The sequence below is a fragment of the Onychostruthus taczanowskii genome, unplaced genomic scaffold (assembly GCF_017590055.1).
Source record: "Onychostruthus taczanowskii isolate IOZ18803 unplaced genomic scaffold, ASM1759005v1 scaffold91, whole genome shotgun sequence".
NCBI lineage: Eukaryota > Metazoa > Chordata > Aves > Passeriformes > Passeridae > Onychostruthus > Onychostruthus taczanowskii.
In genome coordinates this window covers 1038684-1061811 of record NW_024507105.1, presented here as the reverse complement: position 1 = coordinate 1061811, position 23128 = coordinate 1038684, and the positions used below count along the sequence as shown (strand labels likewise).

The 23128-nt window shown below is 44.8% G+C and overlaps 1 protein-coding gene across 1 annotated transcript in view; it reads left to right on the top strand.

The window, feature by feature from the left end:
- Positions 1–11771: 11771 nt before the first annotated feature.
- TANC2 (tetratricopeptide repeat, ankyrin repeat and coiled-coil containing 2) overlaps positions 11772–23128 on the top strand; it is a 150790-nt gene continuing 139433 nt past the window's right edge. Inside the window, exon 1 of the mRNA XM_041426254.1 lies at positions 11772–12186. The gene's annotated coding sequence lies outside the window, so the exon portion shown is untranslated. The remainder of the gene's footprint in view (positions 12187–23128) is intronic.

Genomic DNA, 23128 nt, shown 5'->3' with positions numbered 1-23128 from the left:
TAAAAAATAATAAGCCTACCTATACTTAAGGCATGAAGTGGACAATATCTTCCTAAATTATTCAGCCAGGGAATAGTTAAGCCTTTCAATATCCTCAGGTGGGAATTAGGGAGCAAGAATGGATGCTTTGTAAGGAATTACTGGTTATTATTACAGACCTCTGAAAAACAGACATGAAATTAGCAGTTGTGTGTCATTTCATTACTGCTTTGGCAGACTGCTTACTTTTCCTTTAAGGCTAAGATGGTTGCTAGGGCTTTGTAGTGAATAACCTTTTTGTGTTCAGCTCAAGGCGGAGTGTAATTATTTTATCATTTTGGTTTGTGGGGCCATTTTAGACGTTTTCAGAGAAAAATAATTCAGCTTTTGTTAACCCCCTTCATACTCAGCTGCCAGTCACTGGCATGCCACAGCACAGACAGAGGAGCTCTGTGTCCCTGCTCATCACTTGGTACTTGCCTGAGGATCCAGCACCACCCGTGAGATGAACACAGTGTTATACACTGGCACTGAGTGACTTTGAAAAGTGAAGCTCCCTGTCAAAGTAAGTGTCTGCTTTAGTGGCAGGACCTCTCTGTGGAGGAGAGGTTGTGGACAGCAGCTGCTGGAGCCAAGGAAGCACACTTTGAGTTAGGGCTGGCATGCTGCAAAGTGACTCAACTCCTTCACTTCAGGGCAAAGACTTACTCCTGGGAGTCAATAAACCTGCTCTTCTACATGGCTGTAGTAAAGTTTTTCCCCCATCAGATTGGTTTTTTTGGTTAGTTTTTACGATCAGAGGGCTGGTACACCTCTGTTATGGAGAAAGACTGAGAGAGCTGGAAGTATTCAGCCTGGAGCAGAGAAGGCTTTGAGAGACCTTAGAGGTTCCTCCAGTACCCCCAGGGGCTTTGAGAGAGCAGAAGAGGGACTTTTGATAAGGCCTGGAGTGACAGAACAAGGGAGAATGGCTTTCCCCTGCCAGAGGGCAGGGTTAGATGGGATATTGGGAAGAAATCCTTCCCTGTGAGAGTGGTGAGAAGAGAAGCTGTGGCTGCCCCATCCCTGGAAATGTCCCAGGCCAGGTTGAACAGGGCTTGGAGCAGCCTGGTCTCATAGAAGGTGGAAAGAGATGGGCTCTAAGGTCCTTCCAACTCAAACCATTCCATGATTCCATATAACTGTGTTACAGCTGTGCACAGAGGGGCACTGAGAGAGCAGCAGGACAGGTCCTCAGATCCAAGTGGGTGTCTTGTACACAGGTATCTCCATCTGAGCTGTTTATCCTGTGCCACTCAGGGCTCCTGAAGAGCAAGCCCATGGTCAATCATCCAAAGGTGTGATATTCCCTCCTGCAAAATAGGTCCTCCCTGCTTGGTCAGTTGTCTCAGGCTTCACCTCTAGCCCATGAGGATTGTACTTGTGGGCTGAGTAGAATCCTCATGGATTCATCTGCAGCTGGTCTGCTGCAGATGTCTCTTGTGGGCCAAAGATCCCACCTGTGTGAGGCACAGGCGGACCTGCAGCATCTCTGCTGAGCCCCTGAAGGGTTTTCTAAGCCACAGCCCCACTGGCACTCGGTCCCTGCTGCAGCCTCGGCGCAGCTCACACCCACAGGGAGAAACCTCTCCTCTGTTCCTGCATGCCCTGGGTGGCTGCAGTGGCACGGCTGCACTCAGTGTTTGATGAAGTGCTGCAATCCGGGGCTGCAGACATCATGGTTTGGTTTTTCCTCCCCCTTGCTAATTGCTTTCCTACACGTACAAATTCTCAACCGATGCGAATGCTGACAAAGCCCCTGGGAGCCAGCCTTGCTGGGAGCTGCTCAGAATGGCAGACACCACGTATTTATGGGCTGGGAAGTGTTTAAAATGACAGGAAACATATTTTTGCTTAAGGTGTGTCTCTAACTTGGGATCCATCACTTGCACATGTTGCTGTAGCAACGCTGCAGTGGCATGGGAGTTGCTTTTAAGGCTGATTTCCGAGCAGATCGTGGCAGGAGCTGTTACCAAGCAACCCACTCCTATGCTCCCATAACTAGGAAATGCAGCCAGTGCTTTTTAATATTGCCCAGGAATTTGATCATATGTTCATTTTGCCAACTTTGGCCTTTCTGATGCAAAATAATTGCTGTGGAGTACTACAGAAAGATCCCTGTTTTGTGGGGACCTCCCCATCCACGGTTTCTCTCACATGAATTTTCATGAACATTCATAGGAAGGCAAAGCCAACAGTCCATTTCTTTACCTAAAAAAAAAAAAAGGTTGTATTCAACACATGCTGCTGAAGAATAATTAAAGGCAGACCATCTGCCAGAGTGGAAAGAGCTGCATCCTTTGCTTCCCAGGTCTGCACCTGATCCAGTGTCATGTTCCAGGACAAGCCTCCCAAAATGCAGGTGTTGAAATGCTCTTTGGAAGTTTCTCTTAGTTTCTGCTCTGATTCTCATTCCTTCTGTTTTATCTCCCCAGGACTTAGAGGGGTTATGACAACAATCTGCTTATGGAGAAGGATGTGAATTAGTAAACAACAGGAAATCATGAAGATGTGATGATCCATTTGATGGATATTCTGAACTCAAGGGCAAGCCCTTAACTTTGGCCATGGAATTTGTGCATGCCAGAGCCTGAGATTAATTTGTGCTTGTGCTTCTTGAGGCAGATATAAACATTATATTTGGGTGCACAGCTTTTATACTGAGGTTGGATGATTTTTTTAGCAGCATGTGAGAATTTGTTTGGATACAGCAAGAAGACTCCTAGATGATTTGAGTGACCTGATGTACTGGAAGGTGTCCCTGCCCATGCAGGGCATTGAAACAAAATGATCTTTAAGGTCACTTTCAACCCATGGTGATTCTATGCTTTTATTTGGGATCACTCCGCTGTCCTGAAAGAGGCAGTACCAGCTTGTTACACCAATTGTAGACCTCATCCTTCATATCTGGTGTCAATTTTCTTTTAAATAACAATTATACCTGCCCACAGTGATATTTAACATGACTCAATCCTTGTAAAAAATGATAAACTTAACATCAACACTAAAGGGACTGTGATTAGTCCCACATGTCAGCACCAACAACTGGTGACACTTAATAATGCCCTGTGTGCTCTCATTTCAAATTTCCTGTTATGTTGTGCTGTGCGTGTACTGTCCCCCCAGAATGCTCATTGTCAGGGCAAGTAATTTCACATTCCACCTATTTAGCAAAGAGATTGTGGAAGTTGATCTTTGTTGTTTTGAAAGAATAGATTTTTATCACCTTCACAAAAACGGACCGGTGTTATTTTAATGAGGTGTGTCACGGCCTTGCTGAAGCAGAGCAGATTCCTGTACCTGCACAGCTTCAGTCCAGTCTGTTGTCAGCTGTAACTGGTCCTTTTAATCTTCTGCAGTAAATGCTAGTGATGAATGGAAAGCTCTGAAGGTAGTAATTTCCCATTTATCCACAATCTGTGTATACGTGAGGGGGTTCTGACTGCCTGTGAACAACCAGCACTGTAAATCCCATCTAAAATCTGCTTTGTTTTATACTTCTGGAGGGATTCTGCCTGAATAGTTTTAGATTATAAAGGGTAACATTGCAATGATTTGTTGCCCAGAGAAGCTGTGGCTGCCCCATCCCTGGAAATGTCCAAGGCCAGGCTGGATGGGGCTTGGAAAAACCTGGTCGAGTGGAAGGTGACCCTGCCTGTGGCATAGGGTGGAAACAAGATGAATTTTCAGGACCCTCCCAGCTCAAACTGTCATGTGACTTAATGTCAACATTCAATATATTACTTTAATTTTAAATATTCTGTCACAGTGAGGCTAAAGATGCAACATCAGCGTGATGAGGGATGAACACGTTCCAGGTTATTTGGGAATCTCTTTATGGCAAAACATTGATTTAATGAATTCTGACAACAAGAAACAAAACATCAAAAGCCAGGACACGCTGGGAATAAGTGACTGGAAATTGAGTGCTCCATCCAAGGGAAAATAACAAAGAAAAAGAACCAGGACAAATACTTATCTGCCATGTTTTAAAGGATTCCTTTTCTTCCCAGACATGAAACAGTTGGTGCAAGACAAACATGTTAGCAGCTACTACCCATGTTAGCTCCCTGTTGTGCTCAGGATGGCAAGGAAAGAAAACAAAACCTGTATGAATCATTGTTTTCCAAAGATGCTGCTTCCCCTGCAGATATTTACAGATTGTTTTTTAGGAAAACTTTGAGTTCACACACTGCCCACTGATTTTTCCATTTTTATGGCAGGGTCATAATACTACTGCATAATTCATCATGCAATCACATAGATCTGCACTTGATTTGATTAAAGAAGAAAATGCATCAGCTACTCTTAAATTATTATGTCTTTTAGCACAGTGCTTTAAGAAAATCCAAGAATCACTGAAGATGGAAAAGACCTCCAAGTTCATTGAGTCCAGCCTGTGACTGATCCCCACCTTGTCACCAGACCAGAGCACTGAGTGCCACATCCAGTCACTCCTTGGACACCTCCAGGGATAAGAACTCCACCACCTCCCTGGGCAGCTCTTTCCAGTGCCTGACCACCCTTTTCTCCAAAGAAATTGCTCCTGAATTCCAGCCTGAACCTCTGCTGGCTGAGCAATACAACCCATATCTGTGTGTTGCAGAGGTGGGTGTTCTCCAGCCCCGTGGTCCAGCTGACACTGGAAGGTGTTGATGTCCCCTCCTGTAAACAGCATCTTTTCCACTTCTAGAAATGTGGCTGCTCATCTTGAAGAGCTTCTTTGGAGAAGGACCCTGCCATTTTGTACCCAAATAGCCTAAAAACCACCTTGGGGTTATGCAGTCAGTCATTTTAAAAATGAACCCATCAAACACTTAACACCTGGCAAGTGTTACTTTCAAAACTGAAAGTTATTTTAATTTGAAAAGTGTTCCATAGCTTGACAGCATTTCCCACATATTTCCACTGTCTTCCAACTGGAAAAATTTGGAAAATAGTAGAGATGTGTGCGTGTATGTCAGGAGGGAAAGCTCACTCTGCAAAAGCCTGGAAACATGTTTGGAAGCAATCTTTATCCAAGTACAGTTGAAATTAAGTAAAATTAAACTAATTGAAATTTTACTTTTCAAAAAAAAGTTGCAATTAAATTAAATCTTATTTTCCTAATAATAATACTTTTGTAAAAATTTTCTGAGCCATTTAAATTCTTCTGTAGGGGTTGGACCATTTCCTTTTCCTATTCCTCTAAAAATAACAAACCAAGAGACTCTAGGAAATAATATTAAGCATTAAATGAAAATGATGTTAAAATTGCAAAGCCAAGGATTTAAGCTTAAGAAACGAGGAAATTGAGGCTCCTGTTTGATTTAATTCATTATTTAGGTCTGAGCTGTCCTCGCTGCACACTTAATTTTGTTTTCCATCACCTGTTGGGTTGTTCTTGACATAGGGCCAAGTATGTACCAACCACCTCCATGTCAGTGCTGTAGGAATTCCATAGCCTGACTGCACAGGAATAACTCAGTGTGTAAAGCAGAGGTGACTCCTGTCTCCAGCTGTTCTCTGTTCATTATTCCTTTAACCTGCATGCCTGCAATTGTGTGTTTACACTGAGCTGTCAAAGCCCCAGCATGAAGCTGGGATATTTCCAGTGGAGCTGTGGCAGACGTGGCTCAATGGCTGGTGTCAAAATCTTTGGCTTTTTGCAGTTCTGTGAACAGATCTGTGGCAAACACTCAGCCAAACAGCATCTGGAAAGCCAGTGGGAAGCAATGAAAAAGGGGGAAACCTTTAGTGTGTGTGAATAAAGTGCTGGCTGAAAGGCAAATATCTCCTGCATTGGCAGCTCCTGCCCTCAGCAAGCGTCCTGACAGTTCAGCACTCTGATCCAGAATCCAAGATTTTTAGCTGTGTTGCTGCTGCTGAGGTCAATGTATCACTCGTGGTACCATAGAATCAGAATGGTTTGGGTTGGAAGGGACCTTAAAATCATCCAGTGCCACCCCTGCCAGGGACAGGGACACCTGCCACTGTCCCAGGCTGCTCCAAGCCCTGTCCAACCTGGCCTTGGACACTTCTGGGGATGGGGCAGCCACAGCTGCTCTGGGCACCCTGTGCCAGGCCTCACCACCCTTAGAGGGAACCATTTCTTCCCAGTATCCCATCTCACCCTGCCCTCTGGCAGTTTAAAGCCTTTCCCCCTTGCCTTGGCGCTCCAGGCCCTTGTAAATAGTCTCTTCTCCATCTTTCTTATAGGCTCCCTTCAGGTACAGGAAAGTCCCAATTAGGCCACCCTTGGTCTCTTCTCCAGGCTGAACAATCCCAATTCTTTCAGTCTTTCCACACAGCAGAGCTGCTCCATCCTTCAGATCATCTTGGTGCCTCCTCTGGACTCACTGCAACAGCTCCCTGTCCTTCCTGTGCCGGGATCCTGGGGCTGGATGCAGCTCTCCAGGTGTTCATGGCAAGTGAGCTCCTAAAGCTTCCTCAGGTTTAACTTCTGTTGTCTAAACAGAGAAAAAAAAACCCAAAAGGAACGCTGCTAAAATTACCTCCTGTTTTATAACCAAGTGGGAATGGCTGGGGGAGCCGTGACAGGCAGTGGGATCTCCCACTGCTGGTGAATTTGCCCCCTCTCCCCTGTCGGGGTCCCTGTGGTGGATTAAACAAACTGCAGGAAATGTCAGCAGTAACTGAATAAATAATCTGTGTTTGAATAGTGTTGGCTGAATAAACGACTGGTTTGATGGCAGCCACTGGAGAAGGGCTCAGTCAATAACAGTAGCACTCAGGTATGTAAATATGGAGATTTGGGATGGTACTATCAGCATCTGTCAGGTTATGGACTTTTCCTGTATTAAAAGGGAATATAAAAGAGGCAGTTTGAGCATGGGCAGCACAGCTGGGGGCACACGGTGAGGAGAGGAGCAGGTCACACGGGGGTGTCTTTACCGGGTGCCTCACCTTGGTGAATGCAATCTCTGTCCCAGGAAAATCATCCTTCTGCTTCAGCAAATGACTGTTTTTCAGATGAGGTTTGTTTTGTTTGTTTGTTTTTGGTGTGGTGGTTTTTTTTTTGTTTTTTTTTTTTTTTTTTTTTTTTTTTTTTTTTTTAATCTGAGATGTTTTTCACATTTACTTATTTTTCCTATTCTAAGAAATCCAGCCTTGATCAAATAATCTCACCAGGAGTCTCTGTGTATTACCCCTGTGTAGCAGACATATTGCTCCACCACAATACACTGAAATCGTAGCCTATTCCCAACAGGAATTTTCTAGTTCCTGCTCAAATAGTGCTTACATTTCAGGCTGCTTCCTTTCAGGATCACCTTGAGTGCTTGAATGATTGGAATTTGTAATTTTTTTTCCTTCAAGTTAATTGTTCTAACTTTGATTTAACTTTTAATCTTCTGCACCCAAACTTTTCCAGGGCACAAGCCCTGAAGTTCTATCTCTGAAAGATGGAGGACAAGGTTACTTTTGCCTCTCAGGTCACATTATTTGGCAGGTTTATTATTATTGTGACCTGAGGAATACTTTAAAAAGTCAATCATTAACTGAGTATTAGAAGGTGAGGCACTTCTGTGAAAATGAGTGTCTGGGGGTAGGACAGTTCAAGAAGTGGCATAGAGACCCACAGCAGGGTAATAACTCTCCAGAGGGTTGTGCTCCTGGGTCCCTGATGTAAGGACTCATCCTGACCAGCTCAGGGTGCCATTTGTAGTGCCCTGGGCCCTACACCTGCTGCTCTGCAGCACAAAGTCCTCTCCACCTTTCCCTAACAGCAGGAGTTCATACATTTCCTGTTTGGTTTTGCCTTCCTCTTGCCTTTCCCCCTCGTTCCAGACTCTGCCTTTGAGCTGGGCATGTTATCATGGAATTCTTTGGTTTGGTACAATCAGCATTCCCTGTGCATGCTAATCGAGAGTGCTGGCAAGGACAGCCGGGGCAGCTCCTCTCCCAGAGCCTGGGTGCTGGAGTGAGAATGATCTCCACCCCCGGTAAAAGCGAGTACAACAACCCCAAACCATTCCAGGATTCCGTAACTGCGCCCGTTCTCACTAGAACAGAGATTTTTTTGAACTCTTTCTGATGACTTCAGAAACGTTCCCATGGTGATGCTGGCCATGCCAGGGAACTGCCACATGAGCAGAAGGCTGCACGGACTTGTCTGCAGAGGATGGTGCTGGGGTTGCCAAATATCTTCACTCAACAGCTGAGGCTGCTGCAGCTCCTTTCCCAGCTGCGTCCAGTGCACTGGCAAGAGGAGCTGGGGACCCTGTTCCCCTCATTAGGTCCCTGGGGCTCAGCCTGTCCATCTCGCTCTGCACCTCTCTCTGTGTGTGAGATGTGTTCTACAATGCTCACCTTTATCACGTGGAAAAGTGCCTTTGACAGGATGAGAGGTAACCGCCTCAAGTTGTGTCAGGGGACATTTAGATTAGTTATTAGGGAAAATATTTTCACAGAAAGCTACAGGTTTCCCAGAAGAGTAGTGGACTCACATCTCTGGGAGTGCTCAAAACCATGTGGGACTAGAGGATGTGGTTCAGTGGTGCTGGGCTGACAGCTGGACTCCATGATCCAGAAGAGTAGTGGACTCACATCTCTGGGAGTGCTCAAAACCATGTGGATGTGGGACTAGAGGATGTGGCTCAGTGGTGCTGGGCTGACAGTTGGACTCCATGATCCAGAACCATTAAAGTTGGAACAGACCTCCAGGATCACCAAATGATCTAAGGGGTCTTTTCCAACCTTAATGATCCCCTGACTCTGTGATTTTATTAGCTAACCTAAGAGATGCAGAGCTGTCTAAGTGCAAAGGGCTTGTTCAGTCCATCCCCTGCCCTACCAGGATGTCCGTGGTCAGGAGTGTGACAATAAATTCCTGGCTGGAATTGCATTGCCCAAAGAATTATGAAGCTCTGGACTTTTTCAGCTGCTCAAGTCACTCTGTAACCTCCAGCAGCTCTTGCTGCCTCTCTGCTTAGAGTGATCTGCACTTATTGAAAAGATTTAGTGGAAATCTAGTCAAGAGCTACGTGATCACTGCACATACTCCAAAATCTTTCACGGCGAGGGACTGTGGAGGCTCAAGCTATGCCAGGAGCACCAAGGACCCAAAGCTGACCAAATGTTTTCTGTGCTTTTCTTGCTGTGCCTTGCTCGAGTAATCAGGACAATTCTCTGTTAGGCATAAAATGAAAGTAAATGATTAGAATAAAGATGTGCTGAGCTACTTGACAAGGCTTGAGTACAGGGTACAGAATCTGTGGGTGTTTGGCACAGCCCCAGCACTGCAGATATTTTAGCTCCTGCTTATTTTTGATTCTGTTCAAATATGATTTACCTTAAAAAAAAAATTAGCTGCAAAGTAACTGCTGTTACACAACAGATATTCATGATTTAAAAAAAAAATGGTATGGCAAAGCTCTAGGCATGAGCTGAAAGGTTCCATTGGTGGTCTGAATTATTCTGGCTTGAACTCCTCCTAGAGTGCCAGGCAGTCCCTGTTGGTGTACAGAGTGGTTTGGTCTGTCATATCACCCTCTCCCAGGAAAGAAGCACCACAAAAGGCTCTGGAGTGGCACAAGGCACACAGCCCCACTGTCACCAGTTCCTGTCACTTACTGTCTTCTGTGGACCTCAACAGCAACGAGGATGGGATGCTGAGGAAAGCAATACTATTCCCATAGGGATCAAGGAGGGTATAGATTTAGAGGAAAACATTCCTGGAAGATTTCCCTGCTGTAGTTTGTTGTTTAAGCGCTTGTTGCACTGTTTCCTGTGATGCTGCTCCTCTGTGAAGGCAAAAACCCAGCGACTGCACTGACAGATAATGTGGATGACAAGTCTGCATTCACTCTGATCCCAGCTTCATTCCAGAAACTTGGCATCTTCTTCATCATTTCTGCTACAAATATGCACAAAACCCAAACCAAAGCGCTCTCTGTGTTTCATTAACACCTCCTAGGTAGGATTCTTTCTATTGCAGTTTATTTTTTGTACAAGTAATTTTCTTGAGTCACAACTGAAGATTACCCTGTTGCTTCATTTATTTGGTGATTAATTTGGCACTGTGGGCAGATGTGATGTAAAGCTCTTAACCATTCCAGGGTGAGATGGAGGCAAGCAATCTGCACCCAGGAGGTTTAATGAGGCATCCATCCCAAGGGAGTGGAGATAATTTAATTAAAGGGAACATTTTGTACTGGACTAAAAAGATTATTTTGTTGACTTAAGACATAAATATTAGTTTTCTTAAAGAGAATTAGCCAGTGAAAACCCAATATTCTGTTTAGAATATATTTTTATTGAGCAAAAATGATGTTTTTCTGTTTAGAATATATTTTTAATGAGCAAAAATAATGTTTTTCAGTTTGACGAGAACCCCAAATTTCTGTCAGTTACATTTCATTCACATGAGCAATTAAGCAATGCCAAGATGCTGAATGGATTGCTGCTTTCAGTGGCTACCTTACACCATTTAGGTAATTTAAATAAATGTTTATATTAGCTTTAACAGGTAATACAGCATTTCCTGTGTGCTCCTTGTACCTCTGGTCTTCAATTGTATGTGATGATCAGTAAAACATTTCAGTTTCTGGTATTATTCCCAGAAGTCCCATTTGTTGAGAAGAACCAGTGGAAGTCAGTGAGGGTGCTGCCACACACGCAGAGGTACCTGGAGGAGCACACAGGCACTGGGGTCACCGTGTTCCATCACATCATGACGTGCCCAAAAATCCCTCCGGCAGCCCTGGCCGAGCAGTACCTGCAGGAACAGGTTCAACCCTCAGAGGTGCCTTTGGTGCCTTGGTCCTGCGCAGGTCCTGACAGAGCCTGGAGCTGCCACAGACCTGTTCCTGGCCCACGGAGCTGCCCTGGAAAGCGTTTGCTGCTCCCTCCCTGCAGCTCACAGAATCATACAGGGCTTTGGTGAAGAAACAGGTGAGGGAAAGACCGTGTGATAGGGAAACGGGGTAACAAACCACATGATATAACATAAGCTATACAGTGCAATGCAAAACTATTCTGTGTAAATTCCCAATCACCCAGTGCAAGAGAACATCTAAACTGGCGCACCACAACAGTTTGGGCTGGACAGGACCATGGAGACCATCCAGTTTGGAAGCCATTCCCCCTTGTCCTGTCACTCCAGGCCCTTGTAAATATCTATTACAAGATATGGCCTTGTACATATCTTTCTGGTAGGCTGCCTTCAGATAGTGGAAGGAGCAATTCGGTCACCCAGGCTGGACAACCCCAATTCTCTCAGCCTTTCCTCGGAGCAGAGCTGCTCCACCCTTCTAATCATCATCTCTGGACTCCCTCCAACAAGTCCATGTCCTTCCTGGGACCCCAGGGCTGGAGGCGGCTCTGCAGGTGGGGTTCTCACCTGAGCGGGGCAGAGAGACCCTGGACCTGCGGCCCACAGCGGGTGGGGAGGCAACGCAGGGTACGATCGGCCTGCGAGCGGACACGGCTCGGGCTCGTCCCGGTGCTCACGGCCACGGCCACGGCCTCCGCGTTCCCCGCTCCCCGGCGGATCCCGCCCGCCCTCAGAGTTCCCGTGGCTCGCCAGGCGCGGGCGCTGCTCCCCCGCTCCCGGCCGGGGCTGAGCACAGGCGGCAGGGTGTCAGCCAGGCGCATCCCCCGCCGCCTTCCGCAGCCGCGCCAGGTACGGCCGGAGAGGAAGGGGTGGGGAGAGGAAGGAGAGGCAGGAAAGGCAATCCGCGCAGCGCGGATCCCACAGCAGCGCTGCGCTCCACAGGCGCGCCTGTTTTGTATAACCGTGCCCTCGTCACGGATCCGCGCTTGGCCGCGCCCCTCCGTGCGCTCATGGGGGGCGGCGGGTAAAGGGAGCCCCGGGAGCGCGCGCGCCCGCGCGCCGCTTCCCTTCCCCGCCCTCCGCGGGCTCCCGTGAGGCGGCGGCGGCGGCGAGCTCGCAGCGACCGAGCGAAGGAACCGGGGAAGAAGGAAAGCGGCAGGGGAGGAGCGGCGGCTCGCCGGGGAGGCCGCGGCGGGCAGGGACGGACGGACGGGCGGAGGGGGCGCTGTAGCGGGCGGTGAAGGAGCCGCCGAGGAGGGGCGAGACCGGCCGCCCCCCGTCCCCTCCCATTCGGGCGCGCGCTCGCCGCGGCGGCGGCGGCGGCTCCCGGCGATGCGGTGAGAGGGAGGCGCAGCCGCGCTCTGTGCGGGGCCGCCGGGAGCCTCCCGCGCCAGGTAAGGACCGGCAGAGCGCCGGGGTGCGAGTGAACCCCCGCGGCCACAGATGAGGGTGGGACGCGGCGGGGACACACCGTGAGGGGCCAACGCCCGGCGGTGTGTCGGTGAGGGGGGGGAGATCGCGGTCCCCGCCACGCCCCTCCCGCGGGCGGGGGACGGGGCCGAGGGGACCGCGACAACAGGGCTGGGGTGGGGGTTCCTCCCCGCGATTCCCGGGCACGGGAAGCCGGCGCTGTCGGTGCCTCGCTGATTCGATTGGGATGCGGCGGCGGCGAGCGCCGGGAAAGGCGGGGTCGGCGCGAGCGGCGAGCCCCCCAAAATTCTATTTCTTCAATGAGAAATTGACCGTTTTGTTGGCAAAGAAACCGACAGCCTCGCCTGGAAAGGAAAGCGGCGTGCGGGGGCCAGCGATCGGTGCTCGTTCCGCCCTGCGGAACGCCGATCCATCCCCTCGGGCCCGGCGGAGGCTGAGGGGAGGCCGTTTTCTCTCTCGCGCCGTGTGGAGCGGGAGGTGCCGCAGGTACCGCGCGCGTGATGCGGGCGCGCACCGCCCTCGGCCCCGCCGCTGCGGGCACCGGCGGGGTTAAACCCCCTCCCCTCCGCGCCCTCCGAGGGGTGAGTAAGGCGTGAGGAGGCTAATGACACACGCTGGAGCTCTCCGTTACAGGCGTGGGTTGGTTGGTGGGGGCTAAAAATGCAAAAAAAGCAGTGAGAGATGATGAGGCAGACGGCGCTCGGATGGGTGTTTTGGAAGAAAAAAGCAGATTCTCATCCGCGGTTGTGTTGGGAAGTTCCGGAGCTGGTGTCGGTGAGCTGGGTTTAGGCAGTGATGGAACAGTGTGGGTTTTAGGCTTTTATCAAGGTGGAAATAGTGCAAGGACAATGAAATAGCTGGGAAAACTTAAATAAATTACGGAGGCTAATTAGCGCTGCTGGGGAGTGCAACATAGCTACGGTGTAGGAGCGAAGGCAAATCAGTGTTGGATTGGGAGGAGAGGAAGAAATGCTGCAAAAGCGTGCTGTGGAGAGCAACAACATGGCCAGGAGACCCTGCCACAGCAGCATTGCTCAGGCTGGAGTGTGGAATGATTCCTGCAGAATGCTAAAGGTTGGGTGTTGTTTGTTTTCCTTATTTAATCTTCAGAACTTAATTTCCATTAACATCCATTCCTAAGGTGTGAATTAAAAAGGAAAAAGGAGGTGGTGTAATAAGTGCCTTTTGGTGAGAATGTTTGGAAGGGAATTGCTGGGTACAGTCACATGAGGCTTTTTACTGTGTGGTGAGAGATACCTTAGATTATGGGCAGTTGGTGTGGAGGAATGTTTACCTACGAAATGCATGATAGACCTGTGGTTGAATGAAAAAAATACAATATATTGCCATTTACCATAACCATAATCTCATTTTTTGACTCTGCAAGCAAACTGTTGGTGGAAAGAGAGCAGTAATGCTTAGGCAAAGGCTATCTTAGCCAGTTTGAGGTCTGTGGCTTTTATGACTCTTGGGCTTTTAAGAAAATAAACAAACTACTTAGAGTTGTGCTTCTTTTCTGTAGTGACTCATCCTAAGGGCATCCTACACAGTGAAAGACTGTGTATTCCAAATTTACCCCAATTTTGTTGGAGTGGCAGGGTCATATCCTGTCTGCATCTCTGCTGTAGCCGTAGAATATTGGAGCATACTGGCCTGCAATGTAGCCTTGTAATTACTGTGTGAATTACTGGTTACATATTCAGAGTAACTGGATGACTAACAATTTTATAAAATAAACTCCTTATCAGTATTGATTGCCTTGTAGCAATTCCTCTCTTGTTCTCATCTTTCTGTTTTTTCCATTGGTTTTCCCGTGATCCTGTTAGAGCTTCTGGGTTGTTTTAAGTTTCAGGTTGCATACACTAGGTTTACTTTCAGCTAAACCTTTAGAAATACCAGTGATATATATGTTAATGTTGAGAAATCCATGAGCATACCTGTTATGTGCCGGGAATTTTTGCAAGATGAATTTTTTAATACATTACAGACAAGCATCCCTAACTTCCTGTTTGCAAATTCTCACTTATTAATATTAATGACCATAAATGCAAATGGTTTAGGGCCCAAATATGTATCACACACAGCATTATGCACTCTTTACTCTTGAGTTTTGCAGGTGTGAGTTTATATATAATTCCAGAAGAACACTTGGATGCCAGGCCTGCTTGTGACACATTTAAGTTATTTATACTGTGTATTCATTAGTTTATGGTCTTGTATTTTGTTTAATTTCAGGATGCTTGTTAAAATTCATAGTAGTATATCTTACTTTTCTGTTAGACTGCAAAAGAAAAACAGTAAGAGGGAAGCCAGAAACTAGAACAACCCCTTGGTACATTAAAAACAAAAAAATGGACCTATGACTCTCCCAAATTTGTGCATGGCTTTTCTCATTAGAAACAGAAGGATTATATCCTTTCTTATGTTTTATCAAGGTTTGCCTTTTCTAGAGGTGGTTAAACATGAGATCAGCTGAGAGCCTGGTAACACCTGTAATCCCATATTTTGCGCTATTAAAAAAAAAATATTTTTCTTTGAAATTTTTTCAAAAGCAAAATCCTTGTTCCTTGTCTCTTTGATGTGTAAACACTGATTGTTTCAACTTTTGAGGATGAATTTTCTTCGGAGCACAATGGTTATTTCCTTTGACAAGGTAATTTCCTTTGACATCCAGACAAGCAAATGGCTTTGAGTGTTGTTCGTTGGTGGGGTTAGGCAGATTTTAAGGAATGGTGCTGAATCAGTATCCTGTTCTCCCACCTGTAGTGTTGTGTGAATGGCAGCTATTTATTTTGTGGAGCTCATTTCCTTGCTGGATCAACAAACTGAGCTTCACCTGTGGAGCCTGCGAGTGACAGGAGGAGGATGCAGGAGTGGGAAATAAGAGTGGCTGGGTTTATCTTTTGGGAGCTCTCTGGATGGTTGATGCCAGTTGGGACCTTGTGTCTGGAGTGCTGCACAAAGCTTAAAACGGCACCTTTGGTGTACAGGAAGGAGTGGGTTATGTTTAGTACTCCACAAATGCTCCCAGTCTTGCAGCCTTTGTTGTGTCCTTGGTTATAACCCTCGCAGTCAGCCTGATCAGTGATTTCACGTTCTTTTTGTCTTGTGCTTTGTTTCTGCTATGTTTCCGACGTGTGTCCACCTCTAGGAATTCTTCCAGCATCCACAGGACACGTGAAGCTCTGTGGTGACACAGGACATGGTGATGTTGCCAGTAAGGGCTTTGGGAGGTTCCCATGGTCATCAGTGGGAACAGAACTGGGCCCGCTGGTTGTTTTTGACTCTTGTAGTTCAAGTCTTCAACCAAAACACGGCCCTGTGTGAGCTACTGCAAAGAAAATCAGCTCCAGCCAACCCAGAATGGCACCTTCATTTTAGCTTGAAAGTAGAGCACATTCCTGTTGCACTCACAGGAGATAAATTAGTGTTTGGAGCTCGCTGCACCTGGAAATACTTGATCCAGTGAACTGGGTCGTTTGTCTCTGGTTTATTTGCCAGCTGGATTTTATGAGATTGAAAAAACCAAATTCTAGTTATGTTCCTCAGAATGGTTCCAATCCCATTATTGTATGGGGCTAAAATGCAGTTGTTTGTTGTACATTAATTTAAAAAGTAATCACTTGAAATGCAAACTCTACATTGCTTAGAGGAAATAGCACTTGTTTTGTGGACTTTCATTAGAAAGGGAGAAAATGGGAATTTAGAGCCCAGCCTTGGAGTTATCCCTTGTGAAGCTGTCCCATCCCTGGGTTCCTCAAGTTTCTACTTCATCAGCCTGTGATGAAAGGATCTAGTTTAACAAGGATGCTGGACGCATTGGAGAGGAATTTAGCCTGGAATTGCCTGTGGGATTCTGAGGAGAGAGCAGAAGTTACTTTACTAGGTTGTGAATAAAAATGCTGTGTGTTCTGGGTGCTGTGGTAATGGGACTGTGGTGTTTCAGCTCCTCAGGAAGAGAAATCTTTGAATAATCTGTTGAGTCCCCTGAGCAGCCTGGCTTTCTTCCTGGGTAGCATTTATTCCCTATCTTTCCAAAATTCATCAAATAACAGAATTTATTCTGTGGCATGAGAAACTCTATCTTGAAAAATACCCTGTAAGAAAACATTAATTAGTAATGATAAAACATAAAAAGTACCATGTGCTTATTTGACTCAGCTTTGGGTTTGTGCCATGTTGCATCATTATTTGATTTTGAAGGGATCATTACTTATTCATGGCTTTTATAAAATGTATGTAATAGTTGGGTTTCTATGTATTCTGCATAAAGCAAACTTTGGTCTAAGTTTTGCTTCCCAGTAATTTTTATAACACTTTCGCCAAGTTTTTTCCTGCTCTGAGTGTAGAGCTTATTTTCTAAAAATACTGCTTTTTTTTCGAACTTAAATTTGAGTAGCTTTTTTTTTCCCTTTCTCTCCCATCCGTCCTGTTGCATTGCAAAGATGAGGATTATTTAGCTTTACTGAAGAAGTAACCTGAGGAAAAGTACCATGTGCTTATTTGACTCAGCTTTGGGTTTGTGCCATGTTGCATCATTATTTGATTTTGAAGGGATCATTACTTATTCATGGCTTTTATAAAATGTATGTAATAGTTGGGTTTCTATGTATTCTGCATAAAGCAAACTTTGGTCTAAGTTTTGCTTCCCAGTAATTTTTATAACACTTTCGCCAAGTTTTTTCCTGCTCTGAGTGTAGAGCTTATTTTCTAAAAATACTGCTTTTTTTTCGAACTTAAATTTGAGTAGCTTTTTTTTTTGCCCTTCCTCTCCCATCCATCCTGTTGCATTGCAAAGATGAGGATTATTTAGCTTTACTGAAGAAGTAACCTGAGGTAGGAATCCTTAAGAGCCGATTTGGCAGAGGCACATGCAGATACTTGAGGAACATACAGGATCCTGGTGAGTTCATGTTACTATTCCTATACGGGCAGGTCTCTGCACGCTGCTGGAGCCCCGCTGCTGCTCAGGAGTGATCTTGTGTGAGCTAATGGCAGGGAAGTAATCTGGGAGAGTGGTGCTGTCTCTTGAACCGGCATCATTAATGAAGAGAGCAATGAATCATGCATGTTGACATTTCAGCTCTTACCAGTGTTTGTTATTTATTTGTCCTTTATGGAAAGAACATATTTTTGTGAGCGAAGGAACATCTTCCTGAGCAGACTGGGAGCTCTGCAGGGTGAGGGCGGGCTTGCTGTTAATTTTGCCGTTTGGCTGCGGAGGGATTTGTTGTGAGAGATCTTTCAGACGCGTAATTTCAGAGTCTTGGAGCAACTTGTTGCTCATTAGTTGTTCACTTGTACTTAATGAGAAAGAATTGACTGGTATGTCCGGAGTGGAGGACCTGGGGTGGATGAATGATCCTTTCTTGCACCACAAGCAGTTCTATTCATGGTGCCCCGTTCCTCAAAAGTCATCTGATGAGCGTTTGTGACCTTACTGTGCCCATCAAAGCGGAGCAGCCTGAAAGCCGTGCTTGTTCCTCGCTGTGCTGCAAATACCAAAAGTGTGTCTGCCATGATCCCAGCCTCCCCAGAGCTTGGAAGAACGGAGGCAAGCCTTCTTGCTGCTCCTTCCTTGAGTTCTTAGTTCGTAAATTTGTGATAATTTCTTTCAGAGTAGGTTGCATGTGAGACAGCAGAGGTCTGCTTGTCGTTTGAAATTGTCTTTTACATCCAGATTTCCATGTGTTCTGGTTTTCTGCCATTGGAATTAGCTGACTTGGTTTTCAGAGATCAGATTTGCGCATTTCCAGTGTGTAATAGTTGAGGCTCATATCACACCACTAATGAAATTCAGCTGACTAGTTGAACTACATCTTTTACCCTCATCTGCAGGGAATACTTTAAAGATTAAAATATAGAATAGCTTGACAGCTGAGGAAAAATTCCCAAATAACAGTGAATAGGGTAAATGCATCACTTTTCTCTGAGTTCCTCACTTTGTTGGTGAATATTCAATTGTCTTATTTTTACTTACATCAGCTATAATTGCTAATTATGGTTGAATTGTAGTGATCTCAAGTTTAAGATTTGTAATGATCTCATTAATGAAAGAAGTATTTTGGATAGGTGAATTGTTATTTGCAGTACAAGTCACATTGAGTATTTGTTATTAATTAAGAAGCGTGAGAAAAGAGATGGTTAATTTATATTTTATGGTGGGGAGCTTCTTGTTTACTTACTTTCTTTCTAAGTATTTTGGGTATTTATTTGATTTTCCCCTTCATGCCTGTATGATTTCCATGGCAGGTACAATAATATTTGACAGATTGCTGCTGTTTTTCTGTATTCAGATTATTTAAGCAAAATGTTTTTACAAAGCAATCAGTAGGAAACACCTCTGCTGCAGTTTATATTTTTTATATGCCTTAATGAGTAATGCTTGTATATGGGTGTGCTTTCCTCCTTTTTTTGTGTTCTTTTCAAGTGTCTTTCCTAAAAATTTGTGTTTCCTTCATAGTTTGGATGAGAACCTTGATGAGCACATATAAACCAGAGAAACCAGCAGTGCATATGAAAAAATACCAAAATTAAAGACAGAGTGTCATATCTTTCAGAATGGGAGTTTGAATATTTGTAGTGTTGGTGCTTCAGAAAGCAGTTGTGCATTGCCTCTAATAGGCTGAAAAGCATTAACTGATATTCTTGAAAGTGTCATAATGTCTTTAATGTGGAAATATAATTATGGTCTCTTCTGTTGCTGCCAATCACCTTGTTGGTAATCCAGACTTCCCTGGAGGTGAATTTTCTGTCCTTGAATTGTGGAGTGTGAAGCTCATCGAGTTGGGTCCTGTGGTCAGTGTTTGGACAGTTTTCTTAAATATTGGTAATAATATAAATATTGTATTGATGGGCTCTGTTGCCATGCTTGGCACTTCCAGTGGGCTGCCTCTGGATAAGTTATGAAATACTATTTCCAATGAAGTCAAGGAGAAAATACAAGGAAAACTGGGAGAAGACATTGGAGGGAAACAAATGTGAATCTGGAGGTATAAATGTTGGAGGATTTCCATTCTTTCTGCATTTGTTAGATGGAATATTGCTTAATGGCTTTATTATTTTAGAGAAGCAATGCAAAAGAAAATAGGGCTTATCTTTTATTGCTCTTTGAGGAAGTTTTGCCTGCCCTGTCCCATCATCCAGCTGGTGATTCCTGCTGAAAGCTGCTCGTTTCTCAGCTGTGCTGAACCAGATGTCTGGGTGTAAGGTAAAAAGAATAATCACCTTTTACTGCCTGCCTTCTGGTGTTCTTGCCCTGCAATTGCTCACTGGTAGAGCTGGTCAGGTGGAGTTAACAGTCCTCTTTTGTCCCACCAGTCTGGCACAGGAGATTCTGGTGCAGCCTTTTTCCATCAATAAAAGTGAGCTTCTGCTATTTGGACTTCTTGGGTTGGATCTCCTAAAGTTGGCATTTTTAATGAAGAAATAGAAGAAAGTGAAGGAACAATGTGCCTGTATGTTGTGTAGCTCACCAGAACTGGGGGATGGCAGCATTTATTCATCTGTTATTTAGGGTGCTTGGAATTTGAAATTGGTCCAAAAGTGTTGCCTTTTCAGGCCTAAGACCCTTGTGCTACTCCTGTTTCTCCAGGCTCCTTCAGAGCAGGCACGTTCCTGGTTCCCTGTCTTGGCTCAGTGTCTGAGCAGAAGATCTGGGAGCAGAAGGGGTCAGTGGCTGAGTAGATAATTGGAATGGGCTTAGCCAGGCTGTTCCTGCAAGTGCTCCAGAGGAAAGTCTGCAGCAAAGGGCAGTTTAGCAGGCAAACAGATAAACAACTTTCTATCCTTCAGGGATTTTATGGAATGGAATATGGAAGGGTTCTGAGAGAGAGACTGCAAAGTAAAGTAGTGAGGATAGATTTGTAGAAATCAGTGATGTTTGGAGAAGAGGGACAAAAGGATGTGTGTGTGTGTAACTTTTATGAGAATTGTTAAACTGAGTCTGTGAAGAGGTGCAAATGCAAGTGGATAGTGTGATTTGAATGATCAAAATAAATGCTTCTGTCTGCAGATTTTGCTGATTCATCCCAGCTTGCAGGCTCTGGTGTTCTTCAGGGGACTTTATTTTTAAGGATATTTGCAAAATGATCTGGGTTGTGGCAGGTATTCTGTGTGTGTAGCTGGGTACTGCTTCATCTGTTACTTTCTGTATAAGTTGGTGTCTAATGCTGATTATCGTTCCCAGCAGCTTTTGCAGTTCCACATAATCTTAGTTTAATAGAAAATTTATATTTTATGGAGGGACAAATTCCCCATTTTCTTATTTAATGGGTTTTTCTCCTCTTACTCAAATGATTTCCCTATTTAATTTTCAGTGTAAGATCTGATTAGAAGACCCCAACTCAGTTTCCTGCTGCCTCACACAGTAGTACGAGATACTCAGCTTCACAGTTAGAACATCTGTGTTTGATTGAAATCTTTCTGAGCAGCTTTTCATTGGCACCATCCTTTGGTTAATACCTGCATGGGGGCCATGACATCCCTTGTTTTCTTGTCTTCAGGAGTGGGGATTGAGTGTTACAGGCACCATGAAAGAAAGGACTATTGTTCTTTGAAGGCTGAAACTGTAATGGAGCTACAAGTGCCCACCTGCTTTCTCTTCAGACTGGTAACATCATCTCTGTCTTGATTTAGAGAAAATGAAGAAGCTGTAATGCTGACAGCAGGCAGTGCTGCTCCACCTCCTCAGCAGAGGTGGAAAGGACCATCTGGCACTATGTGGGTAGCAGTTATCCCAAAAAGCAATAACAGTGGGAGTTCTTGCCAGTTACAAGTTGTGATCACAGGCCAAATGGTGTCATTCTAAATCAGCGTACATTTTCAAAGAGAAGGAGATGCAAGTATTTATTTTTGCCGACTTGAGAAGTGTTTTCAGTCATGGGGGGCTCTGCTGGGGTTTTAGTTGCTGGCATTTGAGAGAAAGTGTGAGGGGAGTAAGTCAGACGAGTATGGCTGTGATGCCTGCTAGACCAGCTCCTAGGCACTAAAAAAAAATTGCTTTTTTTGGTATTATGTAAGCCTCAACTTGATGAATCCGTGATCCTAAGGAATTTTTTAAAAGCTGTATAATGGAGTGGTCTGTCAATTTGATTTAGGCTTTACCCAACTGGGACTGAAGATCTCAGTCTTTACCTTTGGCACTATTGAACAAATTGCTGCTCTAAAATAAGAGAAACTTTGGAATGAGGTGGAAAACTCTCTGTCTTGCTTTCAGAATCACTTCAGTATGGTGGCCTGTGATATTTTTGTTTGAAAAGTTGGATGTGGCATAATCAGAAGGACTGTACAGTAGCTGCAGAGCTGGTTACCAGGTTGCTTAGTAACCTGGATGGAGAAATGGAGAATGTGCTGGTAAAACCTGTGGATGGCATTGGCTTTCAAGGTGCTGCAGGGATAGGAAGAAAGGATTAAATTCAAATGGGTCTTGAAAAATTAGAAGCTTAGACTATGAGCAGGTTAATTTCTCAGTTTTTATTCTGAATAAAAATTGCGCTATAAATCCAGATAAACAGAAGCAGCACAAAGTGCTGTTAAACATCTGAAACAAAAATTGAAAAATACCATTTGCATGTACACAGAGCGAGGGAAATTTAGGGAGAGTTGTGAATTTGTGCCCTTTTTCAGACCTGGTTCTTGTTGTAGACTTGCTCAGACTTTGTCAATGCTTTGGATCAGTGTGGAGAAAATTTTTACGCAGACACAGACAGGCTTTCAGAGAGGGCTTTGGTCTTCATCACATTTTCTGGGTAGATGCAGCTGCTTTCCTGTCAGGGTACGTTGTCTCAGCACAGGGACTGAGCATAGCTGTAGCTGCAGGAATCCCCATAACGTGTCTAAGCTTTGCTTTGGACTCTGATTTCGCTGATTTCTTTGTGTGGTGGTTTTGTTATTGTTGTTGTTTTGGTTTTAGGTTTTTTTTAAACTGTTTCTGCCTGTTGTAAATGTCCAGAAATGTCCACATTACCAAATCTGGTCAATAAAGATTCTGTCCAAGCCTACTGAATACACCTCTAATCCTTGCACTGAGTCACTTTTCCGTGTTGTGTTACTGTAGTTTGGACCTTTGGGACTAGAAATCCGAGTTGAAATTGGTGGATACATGTGCAGATTTTTTAGGTCAGTTAACAAAGGCTATTTTGTAAATGTGTGCGTCTGGTTGTTTAATCTGTTTACCAAATTATTTCTATTAAGAAATGCAATTTAAGTAAGATATTCCATTTTGGAATAGTCATCTTAATGAGTTAATTTTTTGTGGCAAGTTTCAGCACTCACCTAAACCAAATCCATGGTATGGCTTGTAGGTACCTGATGTAACTGTACACTGTGTGTTCTTTAATGTTGCTTGGTTACAATTAAAATTTTGCACTAAGGAAGCCATTAAAATAAACTTTTGCACTGCTTTTGTCCTTGCAGACAGGCAGCTGAAAAAGCAGATCAGGCCCTACAAGGAGCTGGCTGTCACCTTTACTGGTGACATGTACGTGTCTTTTTGTGTAGGCAGGGTTTTTTACTCCAGCATAACCACTAAAAATCAGATGCAAATAAACATTCTTCATAAATGGAGGCAAACAAAAAACCTTTCCAAGTCTGGCTAAAACAATCTTTAAAGGAAGATTAAATCATGTAACACAAACTTATTTAGCTGTTCTTCATTATCTGGAAACTGAGCAACCATCCCAAGTGATGAGTCCATCTTTATGTACCGTGTGCTCTGGGTTGGTTTTCCTCAGTTTAAGAGTAATGCAATATGCAGAATAATCTTGTGGTATTAATGATTACCTGCTTAGCTGCAGATGCAGTAGAGCTGAATGTGGGTGTGGACATTTATTTACCCTTCTCAGATGTCACCTTCTGCCACCTGTGCTCTTGCCTGTGATGGACGTGAGTGCTGGCTGCAGCGTG